Raw genomic sequence first — 14,340 nt, forward strand, 5'->3', positions numbered from 1 at the left:
GCCTACTTGAATGTAAGTTCTGTACTTTAAACTAGGTCAGATATATTATTTCAATTTAAAATAAGAAGCCCTTAAGCTGGCACTATTCTGGAACAGAGCTTTTCAGAAATATGTAGCATGTAGACATGTTCCTCATGATTTCTATAATGCTTTGGTAATGGCCAGCCTTGCCCTCTGTTACCCACAACTATCCAGTGCTTGGGAGTGAACCATCTTCTTCAGTTTCCCCCGTAAGAGCTGCTGAGTGCTGTTATTGTCTTAAGACAATAATAATGGCCATTGTGAGCCACATCCTGGGAGACATAGTAATGTATTTTAATGCAAGGAAAATGTGTGTGTGTGTGTGTGTGTGTGTGTGTGTGTGTGTGTGTGTGTGTGTGAAAAATCTAAGGTTAACAGCTGATGTAAAGACAAAAAAGTTTTGAAACACTGTGTTGATAATCGCATCCCTTGATTATTTTACAGAACACTTGCTCTGCTCCTAACATGATGTGTCCGTGTGACAGAATTACAGTTCCCTCCCACTAGTCCCCAGCATCATTCTTTCTTTTTCTCTGGATTAGGAATGGCTATAATGGTACAGCGTTCTTCAGAAGGTAGCTTTTCTTAATGTGTTTCTTTTTAGCTTTCTGTCTCTTCTTTACAGATGGATCATTTTCCGTTACCTGTTCTTCCTCCCCTGCCTCCTCCTACTCCACCTCCTCATCTACTTCAGCTTTTATTTTAATTGTGACTTTTCATTATTTTGCTTTCCTTTCAGTCATTTTATCCTCTTTATCTACCTTTTCTCTTTTGTGTTTCTTAGAACATGTTGAAAATGTAGACTCAGCAGTGGGATTATGAGTATACATTTTTGTGTTTGTACCTTTTCTGATTCTGCTAATGCCATTCCAAATAAACTTATTTTTCTTGTAAAAAATATAGAATGCTTCATGAATTTTGATATCATCTTTATGCAGGAGACATTCTATTTAAGCACATAGGTAATATTATAAATCCATTATATTTTAGCAAGAATTAAAACATGAATAATATATTGAAAGATATATGTTTAAAATGTTCCTTGCTCTTCTCTTTCATTTCCACTAAAGGCTGGAATGGTTTATTCTTAGTTATTTAGTAAAGCCTATGTTAGTCAACATTTTTCTAGGGTTTTTATTCACAGTAAACTTGCAAAATATTTTGCTTTTAAGTATTTTTTATTATTTATGTGTGCCAAATGAAACATTGTTCTTAATGGTAAAAAGTTATGATGCTGTATGTTCTCTTGGATACTCTGTTTTTTGCTAAATGAATTAAAAATAAAAAACACCCATAGTGTCAAAAATAAATTAGAAGCTATTTTTTGAATTATGGAATTCTTATGGAACACTTATGGAATTAATGTCTCAAAAAAAAAGTGTCTCTGTGAATCAGAATAGCATTCGGCATGGCATAAAAACTCTAAGTGTATCAAGTCTCTTCTTGGCAACCTGCTGTCCTTCCTCTGAGTGCCACCAGGTCTCCCCCTCCAGGGGACATGGTCAAATGTGAGGCACCAGAGTACGTGAGAAAGTCATATCCCACTCTCCACTCAACTGTGGAGAATGTTCTGCCCATTGGCTAGATCTGGGTAGGGGTTTAATATACAAGGGGAGGTAATCCCCCTCAGGAACAGTCATAGGGGAGGGGAATAAGGGGAAAATGGGAGGGAGGGAAGAATGGGAGGATACAAGGGATGGGATAACCATTGAGATGTAACAAGAATAAATTAATAAAATTAAAATAAAACTCGAAGTGTGCACTAGTGGTGTGCATACCTTAGCAGTAACCAAACATACTCTAACCGCTCTTATGACCTACTCAACAAGTGAGAAGTCATGCCTAGGACTGAAAGCATATCTACTACCCAGGGCTAGTGAAGTCAAGGGTCTTAGAGGAGATCCTACAACCCCCTATCTACTAAGATTGCACAATACCCAACTATACCCTAATTTTTTTTGCCTTTCTACCCACAGATAAGTGTAGTTCTCATCCTTCATCAAAGACACTTCTCTTTGCAATAGACAGAGAAGAAAACCATAAGTCAAAATGCAGATTTGTACACGCAGTCCCAATGGAGAAATGTATAACACAATTCCCACAACTATGGCTCAACGGTAACTGCGGGAAGAAGGGATGGAAAGAATGTAAAAGGCAGAGGAGCAAGGAGCTTGCTGTGATACTATGTGTCCCAGGAAGATTCACTCACAAAGACTCATCAACATGACTGCCTAAGCATGAGCTGAACAAAGACGATAGACATGCCAAGTGCGTAGGAGAAATCACGCACAGTCTCAACCCTGTACAAAGAACTGTAAGCAACACAGGAATGTTGGGAGAAGGAGAAATACTTTTCCTCAGGGAAGATCACACCAATTGATTATCTAATACCAAATGGTAGGATCTGAAAGCATATATACAAGTAACACTATACAGACTGAGCAGTATATACTTATGTATTTAGAAGTGCGTGTGTGTGCGTGTGTGCGTGTGTGTGTGTGTGTGTGTGTGTGTGTGTACTATTAATTTAAAAAGGGTGTGAATTTGTAAGAGAACAAAGAGAGTTATATGGGGTTGTGGAGGGAGGGAAGGGGAAGGGAAATGATATAAGTATATTAAAATTTCCAAAAATAAAGCAAATTTTTAAAAGAGAGAAGAGAAATGTCACTTAAAATATATTATTAGATGTCTGTTTTTTGGGTAGTAGTATTTGAATTCTCTAGTGGCATTTTTTTTTTTCTGTGAAATGTATTGCACTCTGTTTAAGTTCTTCCTCATTCTCAACTGATAAAGAACAACACATTCACTCACCTGTACTCAAACAGATCTTTTTTTTTTTGATCTTCATTTGCTTAATAACAAAATCCTGAAATTATACTTTAGTGAGATTTGTAGCTTTAAAAATTTAGAGATTGTTCCATTACTTTTCTGGATAATCTTTTAGCACACTGTGAATGTGGGTGGCATGAAAATTTTTAGCACACTTAAGGAGTGCAATCTAAAGAAAATAAAAACAAGAGAAACAATACAGATATTTCGTTATAAAATCTGAACCTATCAAGTGATTACTATGAATAGAGGAATAGTACTATTAACGACATACCTTGGAAATTTATGCCATCAAAGTTAGTCAAGCAATTTAAAATATATTCAGCAGGAGGTAAAATCAAGATGCTTTCCTTATCTGAATTTGTGAAAGGTGTTCTGGCATCTTGTCTCAGCCCTGACAATGGCAGGGTTAATTAGAGGCTGAGTAAAAATATTTCATGATTTTCCCCTACACAGCTTCTACCAGGTCACTATGAAACCACATCTGACACTGCATGGCCATCCTTTAAAGGAGTCACTGCAAAGGGACAGAAATGCTTTCATGAATGCTCAGTGACTCACAGTTTACCTCTTTGACAAGTGGGCTGCTGCTGTATAGTACAATCAAATCGTATCAAACAGAGAAAAGAATCCATAGCTAGACATATCAGTTTGTCAGTTCAAATACTTGGTTGAATTTATTCTCAGTTGCTTTTGATGGAAAGCTGGGGAGATCTTGAGGAGGTTGCCTGGCGCATTATTAATTCTCTGCATCTTTATTGTAATGCCAACACTATTTATCTCATTTTTAAATCTGCAGGTCTGCATTCTGGTAGTGACAGCTGTTACAGCTGCTGGGGCCACTTTTCTTTGTCTCTTTTCCAGGACTAAAAGGGCAGAAAGCAGCTGCTGTTCTTTCCAAAGCTGAAGAAGGGATCAGTTTTCAGAAGCATTGAAATGGCTGGGAAAGCCTCTCCCTGTGAGGAAATGACAGCATTTCTCCCTAAGAAGCTGAGCATTTGCAGAGTACAATGTCTTAACCTGCAAGCCCAGAACAACAGAAGCTCACTTTAGAGACTAGCCTAAGCTACAACAATCTGATCCCTTACACACACATACAGGAAAAAAAAAAAAAAGCTAAAATATAAAATCTGACTACTTTTTTGAGTGAGTCGGTAACGACCCATGGCTCAAGTGAATATATTGAAGTATCCAGGCTCGTGTTCTGAACAGCAATGCATGGACAACTGGTTTTCTCCCCATAATTCTGGAGGTGCCAATGCTCATTTGCGCTTCACCTTCTCACTCTCCTGCATGAACTTTATGCATGTCTACACACAATTAAAGATTGTGAGTGATCACTTGCGGAGAGGTATGGTGGATCAAGATTCCAGATGACATTTTTTTGCACTGAGAATAGTAATTTTTCTTCCAGTTCCAATATGAATCAGCTTTTGGTTGATATAAGTGAAATTTCATGCTTCGTACCATTTTATTCTATTGATTTTCAGAGGCTGATCTCTCTTTTCTTTTCTTGATGGGCATTCTGTATCTATTGCAAACCGTCAACAAGATTTTCAAAATATTGCATCCTTTCATCACTGAATCTCATTCCAATAAACACACCATACAGGAACCCCAGCTTTGGAAAACAAGAGAGAATGGGATTTCTCCCCCTCCCTGCTTTGAGAGTCAATGTGAACATGTTAGATTAAAACAAGCATAGTGAAATATACGCCTTTCCCACAATAATTTTGGCAACTGGATGAGCATAATTCACATTTTTTTTTTTTCTGGAGAGTTGTATTTAAATGTTTATTTTGTCAAAAACAGACACTTCAAAGTTTTGTAGAGCTTTTGTGCAGTGTATCAATCCTATCATTATTTCCAGAGTATCTTAAACCACACCCACTAGGTCTATTTACATACGGCTTTCTTTATGTCATAAATCACTGTGAAAAACAAATTTCTGAGTGAACCAAGCCTTATAGAATCACATACCGTGCTCGTATGATTATATACTCTGTAAAAAGTAGCACTAGTATCTATTGTATCTAGACTTATATGTAAATATAATGTTTTCCTATTACAAATTCTATCTCCTTTGTTTTTCTAATAGGTGTATCTAATGAGCACAAAAAGAAATACGAAGAATCGATCTTTTTTTTTTTTTTTTTTTTTTTGAATTTTTTTTTTATTAATTTATTCTTGTTACATCTCAATGTTTATCCCATCCCTTGTATCCTCCCATTCCTCCCCCCCCCCATTTTCCCATTATTCCCCTCCCCTATGACTGTTCCTGAGGGGGATTACGTCCCCCTATATATTCTCATAGGGTATCAAGTCTCTTCTTGGCTACTTGCTGTCCTTCCTCTGAGTGCCACCAGGTCTCCCCCTCCAGGGGACATGGTCAAATGTGGGGCACCAGAGTATGTGAGAAAGTCGTATCACACTCTCCACTCAACTGTGGAGAATATTCTGACCATTGGCTAGATCTGGGAAGGGGTTTAAAGTTTACCTCTTGTATTGTCCTTGGCTGGTGCCTTAGTTTGAGCGGGACCCCTGGGCCCAAATCTGCCTATCATATTGTTCTACTTGTAGATTTCTAGGACCCTCTGGATCCTTTTATTTTGCTGTTCTCCCATGCGTCTCTCAAATTTGTGGGATACATTGAAAGCAGTGCTAAGAGGAAAATTCATAGCACTAAGTGCCTTTAAAAAGAAATTGGAAACATCGCACGAAGAATCGATCTTATGTGGTCTCAGTCTGAAACTTAATTTTCATGTTTTTTGAACAACATAAAAAGTTGAATGTATCACTTTTTAGAAAGTCAATATTCCTACAAACAAACCTACAAATCTGTAGCCGACTCACTTTTCTTCAATGGTTCTAAGCCTGTGCAACACATAGTGTTAGGAATGTTGCATAATAACACGCAGAACAATGAAGCAAAAGTTCATTCTATTTTCTATAGTTGTAAAGATTACCTAAAATATTTTAAAGATTTAAATGTAAGATGGTGAACTATGAACCTTTTAAAAGATAAGGAAAATGTTTCATGTCATTGCAATTGGAAGGAATTCTGGATATTTTAAGTAAGACTCGAAAACAGCTCTCAAACTTACTAACATTGCTACCTTTTAATATACCTCTTCCTGTAGTTGTGACTGTCAATGATAAAATTATTTGGTTGCTACTTTGTGACTGTAATTTTTGCTACTGTTTTGAATGGTAATGCAAATTTCTGATATTCAGAGTATCTGATATAAACCCCCAAAGGGATTGTAACCCACAGTTTGTGAACTGCACTTTTAAGATTATATTAAGGAAAAGCAAAAATAGACATGTGAGATTACATAAAGTAAAGTTTCTACACGTTGAGGGGAATGATCATCAGAATTCAGAGCTTCCAATGTGATGAGAGAAAGTATGATGTTTGTAATCTATGTATCTGATAATGAATTGATACACAAAATCTGTAAAGAACTCTAAAATTTGGAGATCCAAATGAAATTTGGACAAGTCACATAAACATTTCTCAAAAACCAGATATACAGATGACTGATAAGATATTAAAATATATGCAACATCACAAAGCATAAGAGAAATGTGTCTCAGGTCAAAGTAAAGTGCTATCTCACTGCATGAAGAATGAACTTTATCAGACACACAAAAGATAAAGGGTGCTATAAGGATACAGAGAAATGCAGAGCCTTGTCAAATCCTGTTAAGAGCACACCTTTAATCCAAGAACTCAGGAGGCAGAGGCAGGTGGATCTCTGTCAGTTTGAGGACAGGCTAGTCTATAGAGTGAGCTCCAAGGCTATTATACAGAGAAACTCTGTATTGTGGAGGATGGGGGGGAGGGTGGAGAGAGAGAGAGAGAGAGAGAGAGAGAGAGAGAGAGAGAGAGAGAGAGAGAGAGAGAGAGAGAGAGAGAGATATTATTATTTAGTGAAATCAACTGATTCTCCAGGGTGTTACAACAGATTTATCTATCTTGTCTTTTCTCACTGATATATTGTTACAAACTTCTTGGTGGACTCTGTATTAAAATTTATGGCCTTAATGCACTTTTAAAAATCCAGACTAAAAAACATTGCAGTGAAATAGGGTGCTCATTTGTTCTAAATTTTTACTTCAGAGAAAGACCATAATTTCAGGAGAGATAAATTTGCTAGGAATTAGGGTTTAACATGCTGCCAACTCTAATTTTTTGGTTTTAAAAATCATGTTTTGGTTTCAGTGATTCTTTACTTCAGAGTCAAGGATGGATACATCTAAATATATGAAGGTTTTCTTTGGGTTGTCTATTACTAGTGACGCAGTGGGTCAGCGTTAGGCAAAACTTCCCAGAGTGCTTGTTGGACAACAGAAGCACCTCAACTCACTTTCTCTTATTAAGTTTTCAAATGTCCTTAGCTAAATATCTAGGTTTAAGAGTAAGAAGACAGGTGGGGCCATTTTAATCGTCCTTGTTTTTTTCAGGTTGTATTTCTGAAGTGATCATTCTTTCAAATCAGTTAAAAATTTCAACATTTTATCTAAAGGTTGACTTTCAGTTTTCCATCCCTGTTTCCTCTTTTGAATATTTCTCCTACTTCTTTGTTTAAGCCAGAGTGTTAATTTAAAGAAGGGCATTACTTTGGCATAAATTACAGCATGCTAGAATGCTTAATCTTCTCGGTCACATTTTATTGCTGTCCTGTATAAATAACACATAATAATTTTGTTTTATTAATAAAGCCATCCATCTTTACTGTCCTGTGCTTGTTAATGAAGATTGAAAATGAAGGCCCCTTAGAAAAAAATTAAAAGTGTTTAAACAATTGAAAAAAAGATTCAAGTTTCATATATTATATTTTGTTTTATTTGATACACTTGCATATAGAGTTTCAAATCATATTGAGTATCCTTGTTGTTTGATGACTATGATCACTTGTATGTTCAAAATGCTTAGAAATCAGTCGGGCCTTTGTTAAGCTAATTATTACAACAAAGGTCTGGGTGAGCTCTGTTGAAACTCTAGGATTTGATTTCTGAGGTCAAGAAAACTTCAATCTACACTGCTAAAGAGACTAAGTGAAGATGAGTGGATTCCCTAAAGACACCTGTTCAAAGAATGAAAAAAATTTACATGTTACTCATTTATTACAATTCATAAGACACTGAACTTTTCTGTCACAAGACAATGACCTTTTATAGCTGCTGAAATACATTCTTTTACTTCATGACATCTTTGTTTTGACTAATATCTCAGAGTAACTTGTTCCAAGGAATCCTTCTGACCTCAGTTAAGATGACATTTTCTATGGGGGTCATAAATGGATTTTCTTCCTATGTCCTCTATAGAACACTATTTTTGCCCCCATTGTAATATCTCTCCATGTGTTGGGTTTTGTAGATTTTATGGATTCTCTATTATAAGTTAGGTTTCTCCAAACCAGAGAAAGAGTATTTTTCTACTGTGTATACTTACTATGCAGAACAAAATCTGGCCTGTAGTAGATATTGCAGACACAGAGTTGACATTGAACATGGCAGAAGCTAGAAACACAATGTAATAAATGTAAAATACAAAGGCTGTGAGGAAATGCACTGCGTTGGTTGTGGAGCACTTAAGACTAGGGACTTGAGTTGGACTGCAGCATGTTGATGCTCAACTCTGCTACCTACGTAGTAGGCTTTGACCCCAGGCGAGTTTCTTTAGCTTTAAGTCCACAGTGTGTTACACAGACACCATAAAAGTTTTTTTTTTCTCATGGAGTTATAAAGTTGTTTTTATTTTGTTTTTTACTCTAGTACATACACAGTCTATGAAAGATTTACTATAACATTCTAAATATTTGATGAGTATCTATTGGAAAGTAAAAAATATAGATAGGAAGCTTTAGAGGAGATGATGTGAAGTAAGGAGTAAGAGATTTTATTGCTATCATGAGCTAAAAATTCAACAATTTAGATCATAAATTACAGAAGACTAGAGGTTATCTGTCTAGAGCCTGCCTTCTTTCCTCATCAGTCCCAAGACATCCTGTTTCATTTATTATCTTAAGAGCAATCTTTCTTATAAGAATGTCTTTTAGTTTTCATGCTCAGAGGCACTTGACTGGCTTGGTAAAAGTAGGATGCCAAGTCCTTTCTATGATGTCTCCATAGGAAGTTCTGCAAAACTATATTACAATACCTCAGATGGTCATGGTGCCTAACTTCTAAAAGCTGCATATGGAGGTTCACTGCTCTGGACATATTTGCAGAAGCACAGATGTGCAGGTTTCATTGGCAAGACTCCCTGCTGATTCAGAAATGCTTTTTATCCATCTATTGCCCTCAGTCATAATATTTATAGCTTTTATAGCATTGCTTGCTTTGTTCACAGTGCTTTCATGTTCTAAAATTATAGGATATAATCCTTTTTTCTCACATACTTTATGATATAGTTAGTTGAAAGATGAGGGCTAAACACATTTAAATGTTGCATAAAATTTACGGTTTCAAGTTTTGGAACTAAATTCAAATATAGTATAGAAGAGAATGACATGTTTTTGTTTGTTTTTTATTTATTTATTTATTTATTTTTATTAATTTATTCTTGTTATATCTCAACGGTTATCCCATCCCTTGTATCCTCCCATTCCTCCCTCCCTCCCATTTTCCCATTATTCCCCTCCCCTATGACTGTTCCTGAGGGGGATTACCTCCCCCTGTATATGCTTATAGGGTATCAAGTCTCTTCTTGGTAGCCTGCTGTCCTTCCTCTGAGTGCCACCAGGTCTCCCCCTCCAGGGATGAGAGACGCATGGGAGAATAGCAAAATGAAAGGATCCAGAGGGTCTTAGAAACCTACAAGTAGAACATTATGATAGGCAGATTTGGGCCCAGGGGTCCCGCTCAAACTAAGGCACCAGCTAAGGACAATACAGGCGGTAAACTTTAAACCCCTACCCAGATCTAGCCAATGGTCAGAACAGTCTCCACAGTTGAGTGGAGAGTGGGATATGACTTTCTCACGTAGTCTGGTGCCTCACATTTGACAATGATATATTTTTGTACTCAGAATTTTGAAAAGTGAGTTGGCCAAGAAAACTAAGTGATAGATGACTGGACAAGAAAGAGTGAGAAAATCATTGAGGCAGGTATAAAAAAGTGTGAGTGAAGAAAAATGGACAGGGGAGAGATATGGTGGTACATGCTACAATTTCATCACTCAGGAGGGCCCAGGAAAAAAAATAAGTTTAAAGTGAACTTCTTCTTCAAAGTAAGTTGGCAATCAGCCTAGGTGATAAAACAGTACTTCAGAAAAGACAAAATAGACACTATTTGATATGATATTATATAAACACTTCTGATACTAAAACAGGAGGAATAACTGAGGGTAGAAACACTAAGGGGAGAACAGAATAAGGGAGTGAAAAGAGAAGGTGGCGGAGGTATTAAGGAAAACTAAGAACATATGATAAAGAGACATGTAAGCACAATAGTTTGTAATTAATTATATAGTTTTAAAAGAAGTTTAAAAAATTTTTTTAATTTATTCTTGTTACACCTCAAAGGTTATCCCATCCCTTGTATCCTCCCATTTCTCCCTCCCTCCCATTTTCCCCTTATTCCCCTCCCCTATGACTGTTCCTGAGGGGAATTTCCTCCCCCTGTATATGCTCATAGGGTATCAAGTCTCTTCTTGGTAACCTGCTGTCCTTCCTCTGAGTGCCACCAGGTCTCCCCCTCCAGGGGACATGGTCAAATGTGAGACACCAGAGTTTGTGTGAAAGTCATACCCGACTCTCCACTCAACTGTGGAGAATGTTCTGACCATTGGCTAGATCTGGGTAGGGGTTTAAAGTCTACCGCCTGTACTGTCCTTGGCTGGTGCCTTAGTTTGAGCGGGACCCCTGGGCCCAAATCTGCCTATCATAATGTTCTACTTGTAGGTTTCTAGGACCCTCTGGATCCTTCTACTTTGCTATTCTCCCATGCTTCTCTCATTTAGAGTCCCAATAGGATGTCCTCCCCTCTGTCCCAGTTTCCTGGTAAGTGAAGGCTTTCGTGGGACATGCCCCTTGGGCTAGTATGCAGATATAAGTGAGTATATACCATTTGAGTCTTTCTGCTTCTGGGTTAACTCACTCATGATCATTTCTAGCTCAATCCTTTTGTCCACAAATTTCGGGATCTCAAACTGTACTATAAAGCAATAGTAATTAAAACAGCATGGTACTTGCACAGTAAAAGGAATTTAAATGAAAGTACCCTACATAGATGGATGGATAGTATTGCACCTTGAAGCCACAGGTTATTAAATGAAAATCTCAGTCCAGGATATGGAATAGTTCCCAACGAATTGTTGATCTAGAAGTCCCCTGAAATCCCCCAAACAATACAAGCTATTGCTACTGCTCTTGGTTAGCCAGTAACATTTGAAGGCATGACTCTGTTGCAGAAGACATCACACATGTTGTTTATAAGACACAGAGAAACCAATATAAAACTTAGATTGAAGCTAATTTTTAAAATTCCTCTTTCATACAATACATACCAACCAGTTTCCTCTCCTTCCACTCCACCCAATTCCCCTTCCCACCCCTCCTCTCATCCAGATCCGTCCTCATCCATTTCCCTTCATAAAAGAGCAGGTCTTCTGAAGATATCAATCAAAGACGCCATAACAAGTTACAATAAGACAAGGCACAGATTCTCATATCAAGGCTGGGTGAAGCATCCCAGGAGGAAAATAGTCCCCAGGGAATGGAAAAGACTAAGAGACACCTCCCCTCCTACTATTAAGAGTTCCACAAAACCACCAAGCTGACCACTATAACATTTATGCAGAGGACCTAGTGCAGACCCATGCAGGGTCTGTGCTGCTTCAGTGTATGTGAACTCCCAGGAGCCCTTCTTAGTTGATTCCATGGGCTGTGTTCCCCTGGTGTCCTTGAACCCTCTGGCTCCTACAGTTTTTCCTCTACCTCTTCTGAGGGCCTCCCTGAGATCCAAGGGAAGGGACTCTGAAGATTGCCATTTTGGCCTCTCTTTGCACCTAATATTGGGCTGTGGGTCTCTGGATCTACTCCTATAAGCTAATTTTCATAGTACTACAAAGTAATATATAGGCTTAGGGAGGAGAAAAGCCATTAATAGTCTTGCTTACTAATTAGCTCTATGAATATAACAACAAATTTCCAGGAAGTTATGCCTACATATTCAATAGAGGAAGCCCAGAATGTTATAGAAAGCCTCCCCTCAAAGTTATATGAGCAGTAAGCCATTACTTGGAGAAAAGAAATTCTTGTGGAATTGCCTATAAGCTGGACAGACAGCTTCAGACACGCAGCTTCTGTATGTCATTATTCATGCTCTCAGGGGTTTTCCATTGATAAAACTGCCTCTGAGTCACCCATGTGCCAGAACATAACACTAATAAACCCGTTGGTTCACTAAGCTAGACTTGGAGGTAGTTGTTTCGGTCTTTGGTGCTCTACTATATGAATAGATGTTTGTTCATATGTTCTCAGGGAGCTCATAAACCAAAATTTGTACCCAAACATAGACCAACAGAACCAAAGATTTTTGAGGAGGAGCAGCTTCCCTAATGAGTGCACTGTGGAATGAGTGATGAGTAACTGAGCATTGGGCTTCCATTAAGCATTTTCAATACTGGCACTTTTCCCTGGTTGATTTGGGGTGCTATACCTCTTTGACAAATAGGTTATTCCATATGAATAATAGAATATCTCCTTAACATCTGATGGATTAAACAGTATAGAGCAGTCCATAAGAGTAATAGAAATTGAGCAGTGTCGTAAGCAGGCTCTGGTCCATTTGCATTGCCTTTCCCATGAGCAGGAATTTGGAACTGAGCCTGAGCTGTTTGCCTCAGAAAGAAGTTTACCATGTAAGAAAGGAATTATAATGGAAGAAAAGGATGGATTCTATCTTCTTCATTACTTTCTTATCTAGCCAGAATATTATAATTAAAGGGAGGATTTTGAGGTGTTGACTTGTTATTTTTTGCATCTGGCAGGGCATAGTAAGTTAAAACAAAACTACAACTTATGTCTGCTGAAAACCCCTTATTGTGATCAAACCAAAAATAAATACAAAACAAAACTTAGGGCTCCTGGGAATAGTTGGATAATGAAGACAGTATGAGTGAGGTAGGAGTGTTGGAAGATTTGACATTTAATTATAAAAATTATTCAGATTTGACATTTAATTACAAAGGAAGGGAAAATCCATGATTCAGAAAATACACAAGGTACTTAATAATGATATAAGAAGCTATGGTAGAGGAAACTATGATAGTCCAGTGATATGTTGTATCTGAAGTGCCTTGAATTGGGATATCTTTCAAACAAGAAATAAAAGAGGTTACCACAGTTTGGTTGGTAATGCTGTGTGATATGGAAGCAAGATGAATTAATCTGGATGCTGTGCCAAAAGTAATGTTAATTGCTAATTCCTCTTTGAAACAAAGAATGCCTACCTACTACTATAGAAATACGATGTGTGAGAGATCATTTCTGATGCTGGCTCAGCGGAACAGATGGTGTTGGGCTGACAGGATAGTCAAGATTACTGGTTTCCAAGCAATGCATCTCAATAGTTGTGTGGGATTTACTGGTTTTGTTGAGCCCCACGATGGGATGTGAACTTCACAAGGTAGGAGGGGCTGTGCTAGATATGAGTGATTCAGACTGGCATCTGAATCAGTTTTATAAACTGATGAAGCAAATGGCATGATATGAGAGAACGGTAAAACGGATAATATGGCATCTGTCTCATTTACTCAAATATGAACTTGTCAAGATTTTTGTGTCAAATTAGAGTTCTTAGAAAAGAAACTAAGGGAAAGCCGCATTCTGTGCTTTGGAGCTTCTAGAAGGCTGTAGGCCTGAGCCACAGTTCAGTATAGGCATAAATGACAGAACAATGTGTCTAAGAAAAGAGTAAGTTTTCCAAGACAAGTCACAGAGTGTACTGTATATATTTGTCCCTTACAAGAGCATATACTGGGGTTCGATAATTTTGTCTAGCCAAAATTCCATTCTGAAGCCAGACTTGGCCAATGGGCAGGCAGTAGGTAACAAGAGCATAATTTCAGATACTATTAAGCCCATGGAATCTGCGCAGGCACAGCATGTAAATATTTGGTCTCCAGTGGTCCAGGCCAGACCAAGCAATGTCAGCTTATCACACTGGGCTTCTCAGGGTTAGGAGAGTGCATAGTAGCCCCACAGCAATATGCGAGTAAAGTTAGGACTTGTGAATAATGTCTGTGAATTAAATGAAATTAAATAAAGTAGTGCATCCCATCCATCCTGACAAAAATAAGCATTGCTCTTTGGATACAGCAATTTACATGAATGGTGAAATCTGTTGTTCTTATGTTGAACCTTGCTAACTATTGTTTTGTTGTTATCCTTTTTATTTTTAATTTTTTATTTTCAACTTGTTCACTTTACATCCTGACTGTAGGCCCCTCTCTCATTGCTTCCTGACACCACCCTCCCA

Source organism: Acomys russatus, chromosome 23, assembly GCF_903995435.1.
Source record: "Acomys russatus chromosome 23, mAcoRus1.1, whole genome shotgun sequence".
Classification (NCBI taxonomy): Eukaryota; Metazoa; Chordata; class Mammalia; order Rodentia; family Muridae; genus Acomys; species Acomys russatus.